The 17252-nt window shown below is 44.2% G+C and overlaps 1 protein-coding gene across 40 annotated transcripts in view; it reads left to right on the top strand.

Moving 5' to 3' along the window:
- Positions 1-17252, top strand: part of NRXN3 (neurexin 3) — a 1031704-nt gene that overhangs the window by 632896 nt on the left and 381556 nt on the right. The gene's annotated exons all lie outside the window — the stretch shown is intronic.

Below are 17252 nucleotides of genomic sequence, written 5' to 3'. Positions count from 1 at the left end.
TGGTTGGTTTTTAAATGCAAGATGTCTTTTTATTGCTAGTGCATAATTTAATTTTGAGGCCACTGGTGTCTGATCTGTATCTTAAAATCTGAGCTCCTGCAGGCACATGGTGTGTCATTGTATCTGCTCGTTTAATTTTTCTGAAAAGAAATTTTCTAGCTATTGCAGATGAAAGCATGAAAACACACCCCCAGTTTCCCTCTCCCCTTCCCCAAATCCAAAAGGAAAAGGCAAATAAAACAGTTGCTACTATGTTTAAAAAACATAAAATAAAATTAAAAAAAAAAAATCACTCTTTTTGCAGTGGAGGGGCCAGCTCCCAGATTTGGACTTCAAAGGCTGGTAGTTTTACTAGTCTGAGCTTCTGGATTGCAGCCTGGAAGGGAAAGGCCTACATTTCTGCTTGGGAATAGGCAGACTGTGGCAGATGGTGAAAAAGGAAAATGGCCTTTGTGAGACTTCATTTTTCCAGTGTAGAAGGTCCTTCTTGAGTTGGGTGTTGGAAGGGGCCCAAGAATGGAGTAGGTTCCAGTGGAATCATGCGTGGGGGTTGCTTGCAGAGGCTTCCTTTGCAGTAAATCCGAGGTTCCCCTTCTGTGATGCCAGCTTTCCTAAATTCAGTGGCTGAGTCTGCTCTTACAGGTTAAGTTGCAGAGTTCTTGTAGATTATATGTGTTGCCTGTGTTCTTGTAGATTACACAATGCCTTGAAGAATAAGTTTTTTCTGATTAAATGCTATCCTATTTTCGGACCAGACATCTCACTTGACAGTGGTGCAGGATACTCTAATGCATTAACACAGTTCTGCTCCTATTGCTACATAGTAACACCGTTTTGCAGCATGTTTTGTTGAACAGACTGTAGGATGTGATACTTTCCTTGAGCCCTATACTTGGCTGCAGAACAAAATGGGATGCTTCTCCTGACATCTTTCTGGTAAGATCAGAAACTCAATCTATAGTCCAGAGGGGTTTTTTGTTTGGTTGGTTGGGTTTTTTTTCTTAACTGAGAACACTGAGGAATGAGCCAGACCAAGGAGATAGGAGTGACCTTTGGGATGATGAAGGGACCATGGTTGGTTGTACTAAAAGGGAAGGAGCTGATTCATGCAGGCCACTAAGCACAGTTGGACTCTGCAGTTCTCCCTAATTCTCCAGTTTGTAGACTAGCCAGTGCTGTCTGCCCTCATCTGTTATCACACAGCTCCTATAACGATTTACCACACCACCCATCTTTCTCAGCATGGCTTATCTACAAGAGTCATATCTATATGAGCACCAGTGTGGAAGCTTGAGCTGTTCCCACTCACCCCTTTAGCTGCACTGTCTGTGGCAGGGCTGGTGTTTTGCAAAGGCCTCAGCACTGCCTTTTCTGTGGCGGTGCTGCAGTCTCTGGGGTCACAGCTCTTGAGGATTAGTCACTGTCTTCAAGCTCACGCTAATATAAAAGAACCAAAGTAATGAATATGCTTCAAATGCATTTTATAAAAAAAAAGAGGGAGCCTCTCTGTTCTCTTACAGAAAGGCCCCTTAGGTCTGCTCATGCCATAGCTGGAGGAGTTTTCAGCCTTGTCTTTACCTACATCTTTACCCTTCCTCCTGGCTTCCCTGGGCAAAGCCATACCCTGCACTATGGTGAATGCTGCTGCAGGGGAAGACTAGGAGCTCTGCTGTGGGCACTGCAGTCAGCTGGCCCCAGGAATGGTGAAGGACAGTGGTCTGAGAGAGTGTGCCTTTTTTAATTTGGAAAAAAAAAAAAAAAAAAAAGAGCAATCCATTTTAGATATGGGAGAGAAAAACATTTGGAAAGCTTTTCACTTAACAAGGCTCTTCGGTGACATTTAGATGCATTTATACAAGTTAAAAAGGAATTTGGCACCTTCCCACCTCACTCAGCAGGCTTAGAAGAGAAAAAGCAAATAAAAAGACAAGATTACTTGATATGTTGCTTTGTTTTGTTCACAAGAAGTGTTGTGCCCATTGATGCTGGCTGAGTACTATTACAGCCCACAAAGGGCCTTGACAGAGGAGTCATATTCAGTCAGGTCCAGGGCTTGCTTTCTAATGAGGAAAGATAATTATCATGCCAATCTCTGATTACTTTTTACTAGGCACATTTAATCTGAGAGAAGATAGGAGCATCCTCTGCCTAATACAGACTTTAGAGCAGGGCCAGCAGGTGTAACAGAGTAATCACTCTGAAGGATGTGTTCATTATTTCCCAGAAAGAGGGGAAAAGTCTTTGTGTCACCATCTCTCTCTGTCTTCACTGCTCTAGAGTTCAACTTGTGCAGTTTGACCATGGTGGCTCCACTTCTCCAAGCATCTTTAGATTCCACCATAAATGCTCTTGACAAGCATTTATTACTGGGTTTGACAACTAAGTAGTCGCTCTCCCCCACAGCCTTTTTCTGTTTGAAAGAGAAAATCTGAGGTGTGTTTGAGGGGAACCTGATGATGTGAGTGTGCTCTGAGGCTTCTACTCCCTTGGCTGTAGAGCTGTGTGGGCATGGTTGTATGCCTGCATACATTTTTGTACATTATAAATGATCTCCATAGGTGTGCATGCTACCTATCTGGGTTTATATGCATGAATGTGCATGTGTCGTTTCTTTGAAAACACACAGGTGCCCATCCCAGAGGACCGTACAGATGAGCACATGGTCTGGGAAATGTTTACTTTTATATACCTGAGTGCATTCGTGTCTATAAATTTATGATTTCTGATTATATATGGGAACTCTAAGACTACAGGGCCATCTGTAACATTGAGAATTGTCTTGAAAATTCTCGTGTCTTTTTCTTAGTTGCAACACAAATTCACGGAGCTCCTGTTTTGCACACTTCTTCATAACACAGATTATTTCACTGATACTGCTTACCACTTGGTCCCACAGTCACACCAGAGGGGTTGCAACTGGGTTGGGATTAAGTGGCTCTGGATAGCACTGCATAAACTGATTTTGCCTCAGGGAAAAAGTCAAACAGAACCAGATTGTGAAATACAGCAACTTTAGGAAATCATGTCTTCCATTTAGGGCAAGGTATTGGGATTCTCAAGCAACTTGGTCAGATATAAAAGCTTGGAAACAGCTCCAACTAATGCTTAAAGTGTAATTTCAGTAGGATTTAATTTATTTTGTCTTTTACTTTACAGTCAGTTCCTTTATAACATCTCAGTGTTTTCTGTTTCCAATATGCCATAGGTTTCTGCAGTGGAGGTGCACACTGAACATGAAGACAACTGGTGGGACAGTTGCGCTTTAGATGCTGGGGAAGTGGGTTCTGCATGTTAGCTGGATTACTCCAAGATCAGTAATGGAGAAGTTGGCAGGATTCGCTTGCTGACTTTAGCTGTCAGCAGTGACAACTCATTGCAGCCAATGGAAGGGTGCAGACCTCACAAGCCTGCAGTTTTATGATACCTGCAGCTTATCACTGCATTGGTTTATATATGGTTCAAGATCTTGTCCTTGTATACTACTAGATCAAGACCAGTATATCTTGATCCCATAGTCCACTGAATAGGCAATTTTTCTTGCACTGTAGCAAGGTCCAGCAATAGGGAAGAGGAACACCCTGATCTCTTTTGATTCATTCACACTATCCCCTGCAACACAAATTTCTCTAAACATGGGATGAGGCACTTAAGTTGCACTATTGGCGCTGAGGGGAGAAAGCTGTGAGTAAATCTTATTGATCCACATCCCAGTGTCCAGCTGCTGAAACAACTGTTAAAACAGGTGTGTCTAATTTTAGCTTTTGAAACAGCTGGGCAAAGCATTGGCCATGTTTCAGTATCTTTTGCTTAAAGCAAAGGCAGGTGGTATTCTCTGAACATGCTGCTATTGAATTAGAGAGACCTATTAATATTGGTGACTCAACTTAACTTAATTCTCTCAACCTGCTAACAAGAGCACTTTGGAAAGGATTGGAGAAGAATGACAGGGTACCTTGAATAAACCAAAAGGGAAAGCGATTGCAGTGTGTGTGTTTTAGCAACAGCAATTTAATCAGTTTAGGTGCATTTGTGCTACCCGTCACTTTGCTGGCTGTTTGTATTTCTTTTGCCTGGGTGACTTGAGGCATGTATCTCCTAGCTGTATTTTTTTAAATGAAGGCATACTTCACTGAAGTAAAGATTACACATGCACATGAATAGATAGATATGTGCAAGAGAGCATTAAAAAAGCCAACAACAGCCCTGCTCTGAGTGATTTTGGTTTTTGTTGCAAAATCAAGCATCCAAAATTGAGGCATGCTGGATGTAAATGTAACATCTTCCCCCTTCTGCATTCCTTTTGGTCTTTAATTACAGGATCATGTTATTGTGGGCTCCTGAGTTGTTTGTGAGGCAGAAAAAATCATTAAATGAAACATGTTTGTATAGTTAGAAAATTCTGTAGTCTGTGAAACCCCTGTTTTAGTTGCTACAAAAATTAAGATGTCTGTTGAATAATGAAGAGGAAGGAGGGGGTCTAGTAATTAAAGAACTTGAATGCCAGCATGGGTACCCAGGTTGTGTTCCTATCGCTGCAACAGGGTTCTAGAGTGATACATTCTTCTTATGTTATAGAAGTGAGTGTTGGACAGTGAAAGTAATGGATTATCAGTGTATACTTTTATATTGGTCTCTGTCTCCCCAAGAACAACGGCTTTGAAAGCTGATCACTATATGTGGTGGACTGTGAATCTCCCCCCAAAACCTGTTAGAAAGAAGTAGAGGGGGTAAAGAGAAGATATTTTAAAAATGAGGTATTTTGTTCACGTTCTTTAGCAGCATCTGATCATGCTAAGGAGGGTATAAGTAGCATCTAGCTCCTCCAGATGTCAGCTATTTAGAGAGACACACACCAGAAGTTCTGTGGACAACAAATGACTGAATCCCACACAGGATGCTCTTCTTGGCAAAAGAAGAAATGGGAGTGAGTGGGTGAGCCTGTGTGTGTTCCTATGCAGGATGGGATGGGAAATTACAAAATGGGAGCTAGAGAGGGAGAAAAATGAAGATGGATGGAGGTAAAAATACCTGCTAAATGCCAGCTGTCCTACTTGGAAGGTGTGGGATTGTGTTGCATGGAGTAGTCTCAGTTCTTTGTCTAGTCTGATTTTAACCCTATAAATGTTTTTTACTATGACTTATGTACCCAAAGCTACAATAAGCTCTGTATAAACATCTGGATATGTATTATTTTCAGCCTGTAACTAGTGACCTAAGAAAACCTGATAATGAGAGCGATTTGTTGCAATACAGCTTGCTGGGAAAAAGCAAAACAAAATTATTAGACTGTCCTCTGTTGAAAGCAGAAGCTTTTTAGGGACGTATTTCTTTAGATGAAAATTTTGTTAATAAGTTCTTTAAAGCTCAGCAGTATTTCTGGGGATGGATCAAAGAGTCTCACAGAACCCACAAATAGCTAGATGGTTTGGGGGCTCCCCTCAGATGCCACCTATTTCCCCAACAGAAGTTCGTAACATGCTGTCATACTAGTTTTGAAATTTACTTTTGTGTAATATTTTCCTGCTACCTCCAACTGCATTAGATAATTTATTTCTCTTTCCCATGCAATTTCTGTTCAGTGTTTGGCTCTGACACTGAAATGATGTTTGCGGGTGGGGAAGAGAGGCAGTCTCCCTGCCTTTGTGTTCTAGCCAGTCTAGGTCCTGTTGCCAGCACTAGATCATCTCCCATTTCCAGTGGAGAGTAATGCTTGATCACAGTGGCACGGAATTACTCACCTTTGAAGGTTTCCTTCTGGTGCTGCTATTTCTGTTGTCCTTTAACTAAAACATGCTTCATTACCATATATAAGTAGTACAGATCTAAAACACTGTCTCTCATACCATAGTCTTTGGCTCTGGTACTCTTTTTACAAAGGTTTCTTTCAATACAGCCGGTAGCGAGAAACTGATATCCTGCAACTTCAACTGTCACACTGCTTGAGGCCATACTGTACTGGTGTGGAAATATAGTGTTATTTTATTCTGGTTTACTAAGGAAATTACGCTTCTGTAATCACCCTGTCTGGCCATCGCCCTTTTGGTTGCCTGGCCAGCAACTACCACATTTGACAGGAGCATTGAAGCCCGACAGATGCTGAATTCCTACAGAACTTGTTCCTCATCCCTGCTGAGGCATAAGGGCTGGTCTACCAGCTGGTAGGCTTGCAGCTCTGAACCTGCCACAACACAGGCTGCCTTTTCCTTGGCCAAAGCAAGACATGAGGAGGGAAAGAAATGAAAGGTGTTACAGGGGGGTAAGGAAATATGACAAAAAACTGAGCGCATCAGAGGAGGGAGTGTGAGAGAATGCAGGGGGAACTGAGGGTGATGTGGTGACGTTATTATGGTGAATATGGCGGGGGTGACAAAGGGGAAACATGAAGCCTCATTTCCTACTCATTTATTTCTGTAATTCTGCTGCTTGTAGAAGGATGTTTTCAGGTAGCCAAGAATATCAGATGCCCTCTTTTTATCTGCCTGCTGCTACATTTCTGAGTATTACATCTAGTGTAGGGCTGGCAGTGGGTAAGAAGCATCTCAGTGCAAGAAAAGGTGTTATACAGAATACCTGTATATCTTTATTCTGTTGATCACATAATTCTTTTGGTCTCTTTTGGGGATTTTTGGTAGCTTGGGCTATCACAGAATAGCTACCTTCTGATTTCTGTGCAGGAGGAGTTCAGAATGCAGAGATGAAAATAGCAACAAAATGATTCAGAGTTAGTCATCCTGAAGACCACTTGGATTTCTTTCATCCTCACAGTACCCACCATAATTCTGCCAGTACCCTGGAGGAGTCAATGACAGACCGTGTGTTGCCATCCCAAGTGCTCACTTTTCGTGACTGATAAACAGGGGAGGGGGGGTGAAACGTGGTATGTAGTATGTAGTTAAAACTATGCAGACCTAATTATAACTTAAGGGGTGACTTAAGAGATGAACTAGTCCAGGGTGCAGATGGCTTTTGTATGACCAACCAGAAGTTCAGAAGGAAGAAAAAAAAAAAAAAAAAAGTGTGATTCTTCAAGTGAACTCCCTCTACGGGTTAAGCAGGCATTTCCCTGTTTTCCCCTTTTCTGGTGTCTTCTGTAGTTGTCCCTGGCTGATAGTCTGAGGAAGAGATAAAGAGACTACAGAGGAGAGAGAGAAAAGCAGAAATATGTGTGTGTGCATGTGTGCATGCACATGTGTTTGTATGCATCTGACTACTTTAAACATAATCCCTGCATCCCTATCACTAGCTTTTCCCTTGGCACTTTACAATGAGTGGCTGGAGTTTTTTGTTTGTCCTGTCCAATAAATAGCACATCTGTGTTGGGAGCAGTTTACGCCTTATCTGTTGTATATGGCCTATCAGTGAGGGAGTCAGTTGCTCCTTCCTCTTCTTTGTTTCCACTGCCTGATTTTCAGGGCTGCCTGGTGCTTAAAGCCCAGGTACTCCTATGTCCACACTTGCTCTGGAGTTAGTGTTTGCAGCTCCACTGGGGTTTTATTGCTGCTGGGTGCCTCCCCCTACATAAATTCCCTCCCATTTTGCTCAGAGGCGAGGATGCTGGGTAAAGGGAAGCGTTCAGTTTGAAGAAGCAGGCTTTTGCATCCATGTGACTAGCACAAACACTCTTTGAATGGCGGGCAGGATGGAGTATTTGACAAGACAAGGAAGCTGCTGGTGCCTCAGAAGGCGGGTGGAGTGGAGTTTGAGACAATCATAGGAGAGTGAGGTGCTTCACAAGGAGAGAGATGTTTTTAAAGCAGTTCATGCTCCTTACATTTATTCTCGCTATTGTGCTTTTGTTGAATTTCTCTGCTGGAGACCAAGTGTCCCAGTAAGTCCTCTGATCAGTTGCCACAAATTAACCTGGTGTGTCTTTTGCTTCCATCTGTGTGATTTTTTTTGTGTGGGTGTGTTGCATGCCCTGAAGCCAGGGCCTGCCCTCAGTAATATTAAATACATCAGCAGCATACAGGTAGTTGATGCTGTACTACTACCCATCCCAGTGTAACGCTACAGCAACCTAAGCTGCATTTTCTGAAAGCTGCAAAACCTTTTAAAAATCTCAGTAAAAAAGGCCTAGGAACCCATGGACCAGGGCTCAGCCATATTTTCCATGTTATAGAATATAAAAGTGGAAGTAGCTAGGAGGGTGCTAATATGAGCCCTTCTTCTATGCAAGAGGGACAAACATCTTATGAGTAATGTAAACAGGAGTATCATCAATGAGATATATGAAATAATTGTTCTTCTGCATGCAGTGCTCATGAGACTTCATCTGATGGACTGCATACAGTCTGGGGCACTGCACTTAAAGAAAAATATAGATATTTGGAAAAAGTCTCTAGGAAACCAGCAATAATAAGCACGATCTAAAACCCATGAGTCTCAAAGGAACAATAAAGCAAATGTCCTTGTCTAGGGAGGAGGGACATAGCAGAAGCCTTCAAATATGTAAATGAAATCTGTAAAGAGGAAGGAAATAAGCTTTATTCTATGATAGGGCAAGAAATAACAGATCACAATATTGCAACTGAAAATGTGTGTTTGTGTGTGTATAGGTATGTTAAGGAACTACAGATTGCTAGGAAGGGAATGTTTAGAAGACTTGTAAATCAGGCCAGTTTTAAACTTTAGAACAAAACTTTACTGAACTATTTAATTAGCAACACACTATGCTATGGTTAATTCTCAAACATTATCATTAATTATTACTTTATATACAAAAGTGTTAGTCTTTAACATTTATGCCCTACATTCATTAACTGTGACTGTACAGTACCATAGAGCTGATTCTCTATAGTTAGCACTGACAGCTGGTGTCCTTGATGGTCTTAGCTGCAGCAGGAGAAGGGGTGAGAAGAAGAAAAGGATGAGAAAATTTGGAAGTGATGCTGGCTGCTTGTCTTCCGTATCCAATTTCCCTTTTCATACCTGATGTTTTAATGCTGCTTTCACTGTCCCAAAAGTGAGATCTTCAGCTGCTAGCAGTACTGCTTCTCTTGTTCTTTTTTTCCCCAGACATGCTTCTTGTGTATTCAGCAGGATTCCCTGCCCATTTGCATCCCTTATGCTTATCTTGTCCTTTGTTGCAACTTTTTGTAACTTGGATGCCTCCTATGAGCAACTAGCCACATCTGTATGCCGTTTGGTGGTCATGTTGCTCACATACTTAGTGAAATGCTTATATATGCCATCACAGTGTTGCAATATATTATATACTGCTATTAGTTACAATATTTTAGTACGTTTATATATGGGCACAAGGAAAGCCAACACTAATTATAATGCATTTGTAACTTATAGGTGTCACAAGCCACTTGTTTGACTATAGCAGATTGGTGAAAAGGAAAAAAAATAAATTCTGTCAATAAAGTTGAGCAGTGGTATATATTGCTTCCAGAAGCACTGATTCTTCATCATTGCAAGTTAGACAACATCACCAAGAATGTTGTAGGTAAAGTTTATCCTGTCTTGGCGCAGAGAGATGGACTAGATAGCCTCTTGAAATTCCTGGCTGTCTTGTCTATTATGAACCTAATTATTTGGATGGAAAAAAATGATTTCTACTGTAGTTGAGAGCAACTGGACTGTATACCATGGACCACCCTGTGCAGGTTGTGTAGCACTGGCACCACATGTAAAAATGACTATTTTCTTTGGATGAGGAGAAGGACATCTAATGATCTTATTGTTTGTTATGCCTTAGCCAGTAAGTTGGTTTGCCACAGGGCATGCAGCATGGGCTCTTCCAGGGTTAAAAGCAGAAGAATTGTTTCCCACAGTGTCTTCTTTTGTCCTTCCAATTTTTCAGCTTTGGCTATTCGACCTTCTTTTTCTCTTCATCTTCTGCACACTGACAAGGTGTACATCTTAGGAAATTACACCTACCAGCAGCTCCCACATGAGCAGGCTTGGCTGCAGGAGACATTTCACTCTTTGGCTGGCTGGCAGTGAGACACTTTGTGTCATTGAAAGATTTTCCCCCTACGTCTTTCTTTGCTTTTCTTTTAATTCTTTTTTTGTTGGTCAGGAGACTACAGCGAACACCAGTCACCTGGCAGTGATTGCTACAAGATGAACAGGTGACTACAGGCAAAAGCCAGGCAAGATGATAGGTGGAAGAGAGAAAAGAAGCAGATGGGAGCCTGTGCACAGTGTCTTATTAGAGAGCTCACTTTTCATTAGCACAGGAGGCAGTTTAAAGGAGCAAAGGCAATAGTTTTTCCAGCTTTTCCCTTCTGTGTCAGACAAGATTTCTTTGAGTGCAAAAGGAAAATAGAAGTCTACTTTCTGCTTTCAGGGGTAAAAATTAAAATAGTTCTCTATTTATCACAGCAGATATTTTAACTCCATCTATTCCCTACCTCTTTCTACTTCACCCTTTCAGGTACTATTTAAGTTTTAGAAATCAGAGCTCTTCAAAAATAATTTCCCAGGTCTTTTATTCCACACTAAGAATTCATGACATAGATGTTAGTTCTGCAGTGCTAATATTTAGCACTAGTGTGTAAGGTGCTGGACTGGCAGACCTCGGAGATCTAGATCTACAGAACAGATACAGCCAAGATGACAGTAGGTCACACGTCCTCCTGTGTGATCTGCTGCTGTGTCTTACCTCTCGCTTCTGTGAGAGTCACTAAAGGCAAAGGATGGCAGCAGTGTGTTATCCCAGGCAAGGCTCACACCTAGGCTGGGAACAGGCTGTTCGCCTTCACCTTAGACTTGCCCACATTGATTCCAACCATAGGGAGAGCAAGGTACACATATTTTTGTTTCCATAAACATAGTAGCTACTTGCATCCATAGTATCAGTTGCTAGGAGTTATGCTAAAGATGAATTTGGCTCAACATAAAAGCAGGCTAATCTCAGAGTTGGTTAGACAGTCATCTACCTATAAGAGGGGGACGTTATGAATGCTGGAAGGTCACTACCATTTTATTTTGGTATCCTTAGTGAAACATAGGTAGTAGAGGTATTGAATTGTGAATTCTGTGACAGAAATGTCAGAAAATTAAACCGTTGGGCTCCTTTCCTTCATTGCTGATTCAATAACTCTAAGGTCAAGCAGTGGGCAACCCTTGTTTCTTCAAACTTGGCCAGTCTTCTGGTTTCTGTAATCTTTCTGAATCTGAACAAACCTTTGATAAAAAGTCACATTGCCTGAAAGGATACAAGGAGAAGCAGGTTCTGTTTCTCTGCCTGACAAGATTTGAGCAGCTGCCATTGAGCCCAGCTTCTGCTGAGAGTAAAAGGGATAGATGCAGTTCCAGCCTTCCTGGAGGAAAGAGCTCTGCAGCTGCACAGGATCAGTTTTCTCTTGTGAGATGAGAGTTTGCCTGTCAGCAATGTGCTGACAGACAGACTAGAGCCTGCTTAGCCCACTTTGATAAAGCACCCCAGGGGCAGGGATTAAAGGGTTTGTGAGACAAAAGGGGAGATGGTGGGTACTTGAATAACAGGAGCTCCTCATGATGGTTGAAGTAAACCAAACCTAGGCATCCTTCATTTAACAGGAAGCACATTCATAATTACTGATCTGGTAGAGGGGCCAAAGCATGAGAAGGATCTTGTCCTAATTTCTGAAGCAGCTTTAGGGAGCGAGGATGCTTGCTGGTGTCCTGTGCAGGTAGGCAGGGGTATCTCTGCAGCACATTCAGTGAAGACTGAAAGGAGACTTATAAGTTCAGGGCTAAAAGCAGTTGCACTAGTTGCTCCTGTGTGAAGGCCCTATTGCCAGTATCTAAGCTTTTCCATTCTCTTAGGTTCACAGACTAGCAGACTTAAGCCAAAAAAGGTACTGTTTGCTCACAAAGCTGGTCCAACATGTGTTGGCTCATGCCTTCCCAGCAAGTCTGTAAGCTCTCCAGGGAAGGGACTTTCTACTTCTGTGAGTTTATGTAGTGCTGAGTACACTGGATTGTCCTTTATACATTATCTAGTAAGCAGGGCCAATTCTAACACGTTATTGTCAGTTTGCATTAGCAAATTCTGACACTGCCTCTTTCCCAATTATCATTGATTAAAGCTTATCAAAATGAGATATATTACTGTATTTATGTGTGTCCCCCCACAATTGTTCTTGCTTGTTTCCATGATCATAGGACTGTAGGTGTGAAATTTCAGAAAATAAGTCTGAACTTTGCAAGGTTTCTGGCCCTTAAATTGGGCTCTTGATAGAACTGAATTTGTGTCCCTCATCTTCTGTCAAAGCTCCCAGTGGTTACTGTTGCTTTTGGGTAACTTACTGCTAGCCCAGGCTAACTGGTTGTAATCAGCTTGCATTTCTCTTCTCATAAATGAACATCAAGGGCCAGATCTCCCTTCACTGATGTCAGTCCACTGGCTGTGTTGATTTTACCCACGCTGACATCAATGAGAATAAAACTAGTCTCCAAAGCTTCTGTATTTGTTGCTTGTGGCAAACTGTGGTCCCTTGGAGCTGAGCTGAAAAGAGAATTAGACCTGCCCTATGTCACTGGTAATGTTCTAGGCATATGTCTCAGCTTTTGTAGGTAACTGGACTTACACCAGCCCTGATAATAGATTGCTCTGTTTTTCAAAGGTACAGAATAAAACAGAACTACAGAGACTGCAGCAAGTTAGTTATACACGTAGAAAGTACTGCATAGCAGCAGCTGTGTGTGTGGTCTTTCAGCCCTGTCCTGGAGCAACCCTTCCCTTTCCCTCTGGATGAGCAGACACTGATAGTTCTTTGGTGCTGTTGGGTCTTAACTGCCTCTCGAGGCTGCCTGCAGAGAGGCAGTGATGACAAGGACAGTGGGGCAGCAGGGACTAGTCTCAGAGCAGTTAATTCTGCCGGCAGTGCTGAGGAACTTACCAGCTTTTTGGTCACTGCTGTCCTCAGCAGTATTTGAAGTAGCTTGCTAAAGCCTATATGCTAGTCCTGAGCTCTCTACAGCATGCAATCCACTCTGTTTTCTTTTATTTTATTTAAGACTCTATTTTAAGATCATAAGTGGAACCTGTTCTCACCTTCCTTCTTGTTCTTGGAAAAGTACATTTTAAAAAAAAAAAAAAGAATGGGACTGGTTTGAACCTTGAGAGAAACAGTTCAGTGTGAGAAAAGCTTTGGGTGACAGACTGTTCTAGCTGCCCTTATTCTCTTAGCCTTATTATGTAGCAATGCACTGGCTAATGCTGTACCTTGTTAGCCTCTACTGGGTGGAGCCAGAGCTGTCCTCCCTCTGGAAGTCACCCTGTATTGCTAAAAGCTAATGGAGACTCCCCTTTGGATCCAGTTTGAGAGATCTGTGATTTCAGAGCAGAGACAACTTTTTCAGTTCCGAGTGCAGCAAAGTAATTAACAGCTAAGGTTTAACAGGAAATATAGAGAGTTGTACTTGCTGACACAAATAAGGTAGAGTACAAACTTTTCCTGGGCTTGAAGCCAGCTGGCTCTCTTTCTGGGATTCTAAAACTCAGAAACAATTGCTTTATTATTTCTCATTTCTGCAGAATATAGCATCCCTCTGCTCTTTTAGTGAAAGAAACAGCTATGAAGAAATAAGACTACTTTTCTCATACCTGTAGGGAGCAACTTCTGATGGGAACCATTATCCTTTAAGGCACCCATCTCAGTTCTGAAGATGCAAAGACATTTAGAAAGACTGTATGTTTACCTAGATGAACTAAACTAATAGGAAAATAACAATGCCTCTTTTGGAGTAAATCTGGTGGGAATGTTGTTGAAACTTCACTTCTGACTATAAACTTCCCCTTGCCACCCAAGAGGGGAAACTGCAATTGAAATCTGCCCTCGATCTGCAGTGGTGCTGCTAAATAAATGAGTCACCTGTGAATTACAGGGCAGTAAATACATCCACCGACACCTAATAAAGCAAGGCAGAGTGAAGTTCCAGTACTTTACGGTGTCACCAGAACCCTATGATGTTATTTATAGCCGACTTCCCAGTTTTCCCTTTATTTATTTATTTTTATTTTTATGTTGTGCCTCTACAGTTTGGCTTTCTTTGCCCTTCTCCTTTTTGCCTGAGGCAGCTTACCCAATGGTTTGCGGTGAAGGAAGTTTGGTAGGCAGAACTTACACAGGACGAATCCCCAGCACAGGGACAACACGCAGTAGCTCTCTGTTTCTCTTGTTCAGGTACTACCAGGCATTTTCTGTCTCTGGCCAGGGCAGTTTGAAGTGATGCTCATCTCTTTTGTACATCCCCTGCGCCTAAGCTGGTACCTCTGTATGTGGGGAAGGGTGAGTGGCAGATCGAGTGAGGAAAGGATCCGTGATTTGTTTTGGAGCTTGGTAATTTATTGTCCATTGAGGGCTCTGCCTCCTGCAGCAGCCCAAGATGTGGTCAGCATGAACAGCAGCTCAAGTACAGAGAAGAGGAGAGGATGTGGTCTGTTGAACTATTAAAGGGGAATTAAGAGCCCAAGGATGCTACCAGAGTTTAGTCAACAAAGTCCCTCTTGTGTTTTTTTCTCTTTCAGCAACAGGGCAAATATAGTTGCAGGAAAGTGGCAAGGAGTGTACCCATGCAGTTCCCCTGCCTTTCCCTCTAGAATTGTGCTTCCTAAACCACATCCATTTTCCATGCAAATGAATGAGTTTTCCACCCCTGCCTTCTGGAGAAGCAGCATTGAGTCCTCAGTGTTTAGATCTGGAATCCCTTTTTAAGTGATTGATCCTGTAAAGTGTGCTATGTTCTGTCCTTTTTGTAATGCTGTAGCCAGAGAAAAAGAAAGTAAAATGACAGGAGGCAGATCTTTCTTGCATTGCTGGTAACTAGCAGGATCTGAAATTTATTCAGAACAGATTTCCTGTATTTTACAAATAAGCTATTCAGTGATGTGTAGTTAATACACATCCTTCCCCCATTTCATCTAAATCAAGCCCCCTACAGTTTAACTACACCATAAATATTTCAGAGTATTTTGTCTGTGTATTGGGTGAAAGTCAGGACTTGGATGCCAGGGGATTCAAGGTGGATGCCAGCAGCATCCTCGTGGGTCGGCAGCCTTTCAAGAGTGATATGCCAGGTTATATTCCCCCTCTTCTTCCAAGTACAGTTAGAAGCCAGGGCAGGCTTCCTTTCAAAGATAGGATTCTTCTGGGTATCCCACCACATATACAGCAGCAAGTCCAGTTTCCTCAACAAAACTCAGGGACAGGAACAGTTGTCTTGCACAGATAAAACTGCTCTGTGCCCTGTGCATGGCACTGCAAATCTGCCAGCCAGCAGGCACCTGCACCACAGGTTACTCACCCCTGTCTCCAGCTGTGTGCCCCGTTGTGAGGAAGGCTGATACTAAGGCTAAAAAATGGCGACCAAATCAGTCAAACATTTATACTAACAGCATGTACTGTGTAGGATCAAGAATCTCGGTGTCTGTTCTGTTCAGTTCCCATGTCTATCTGTGACTTACTGGCTCAAAATCTCTGAGCCTTCTGTTTCCTTATCTGCAGAATGGCAAAGTAATACCTAAAGCTGTTGAATGGCTTCATTAATAAAAGATTTTAAAGCACTGAGATTCTCAGGTGGCATATGTTGGATAAATTTGAAAGCAGCATTCTTGCTTTCCAGCTTTACCATCCATAACCATTGATTAAACCCAGCAAAACACTGAGGTATTTCTGACTGCTCTGGCTGCTGATTTAGATCACTTAAACTATAAGTTACTAGAAAACAAATTACAAGGATGTCAGGCTCAGCTAGAAGTGGTAGGTGTGCAACTCGGGCTGATCATTACAAGTTACTGACGTGTTGTACCAAATTGAGATCAATGACCAAAAACATTGCATCTCTGCATTAGGGAAATACTTAAGCAGGTTTCCGAGGCGTGTGTGTTCACACCTACAAACATGGATCTAGAGGGGAGAACGAGGAAGCTTACAGTCATAAACAATTTATTCCGGTTTGAATGAATAAACGAAGGAGAGGGAGGCAGTGCAGTGCAAGGTGAGTCCTGGGGCTCCTGGCTCCTGTTCGACTCCCTGAGTGATCTTGCATATGTCACTTCATATTTGGTGCCTGGCTTCCCCAGTGTGGCCGGGGCTTTTTGCCATGCAAATTGATAGGCGATTACTAGATAACGCTACCGCATTTATTTATTAATTTCTGGGCTGAAAACTCTGGCTCCAGTCTTCACTCTCCAAAAAGTAAGTGCAAATATATGTTTGGACTCAGCCTATTGTTGCAGGAGCATTAAAACCAAACGAAACCAACTAGAAAAGCGGTGTGGAAGTTTAATGAGCGCAGTCATTCCTGGTTCTCACTTTGCTCCTGTGCAGCTGCGGCCACAGGACGAGCACTAGGACGGGGCGGCGCGGCGGGACGGCGTTAGGCGCGTCCCTGTGGCATCGCAGAGGGCCGAGTACGGGCTGCGCTCCCGCTCCCTCTCCCAGCCGCACGCGTCCCGCCCGGCTCCTGTCCCCGCGGCTCCTCCGGCTCCGCGCCCGAGGAGGGCCGCCCCTGCACGGCAGAGCGGGACGGCGCCGTGCGAGGAGGTACCCGTGGGAAGCGGGCACGTCCCGTCCCCGCATGGACGGTGCGGGCGCGTTTCCCCAGGGGCTGCTCGGGGCTGGCGGCCGCCAAGCCTGGCCCCTGCCCGTGGGGCGCGGGCGGACGCCGGGCTCTGGTTCCCCGGGGCGGCGGGAGGCGCTCCTCTCCGCTGGGGCAGCGCTGAGAACTCCTTTGCGGACAGTTTGGGGGTCCGGGGTGTTGCCCGCTGCTGACAGCAGCGCCGCCGCCCGCAGGACCTCGCCGCGGGGACGGCACCCGGACCGGGCCCCGCGTGCGTGTAAGGCACCGGCGCATGAATGACGGGGGCGGTGCCGCCCTCTGGCCCCGCCTCCCCGCGGAGCCAGCCAGTCCCTCTGCGGAGAGCTGCCGCCGCCCTCATTGGCTCGTCGGGGCCGGGACATTTGCATGCGGCTCGCCCATTCGTGGAGCCGCTTCCCCGGCCGCCCCGGCTGCGCCTCACCTGCGCCGCCGAGTTGCCCGCACTTGGCGCGCCTGCCGCCAGCATCCCGCCCCCGGCTCCGCTCGCTCCGCTCCGCGCCCCGCCCCGCCGCTCCGCCGGACCCGCGCCGCCCGGCCCTCCGGCCTCTCCTCCGCGCTCGCCTGCCTGCCTGCCTGCCTGGGAAGACCTGGCGTTGCCCTCCCCGGCTGCGCAGGGTTAATCGGCTTGAGCCCTCGGTCGCCCGGATCCGGTGGAAGGAGGATAACAATCCAGATCTCTGTGTGTGTGTGTGCGCGTGTGCGTGTGCCTAGCA

This window comes from Accipiter gentilis, chromosome 22, assembly GCF_929443795.1.
Source record: "Accipiter gentilis chromosome 22, bAccGen1.1, whole genome shotgun sequence".
Classification (NCBI taxonomy): domain Eukaryota; kingdom Metazoa; phylum Chordata; class Aves; order Accipitriformes; family Accipitridae; genus Astur; species Astur gentilis.
This window is presented reverse-complemented; position numbering and strand designations above follow the sequence as displayed.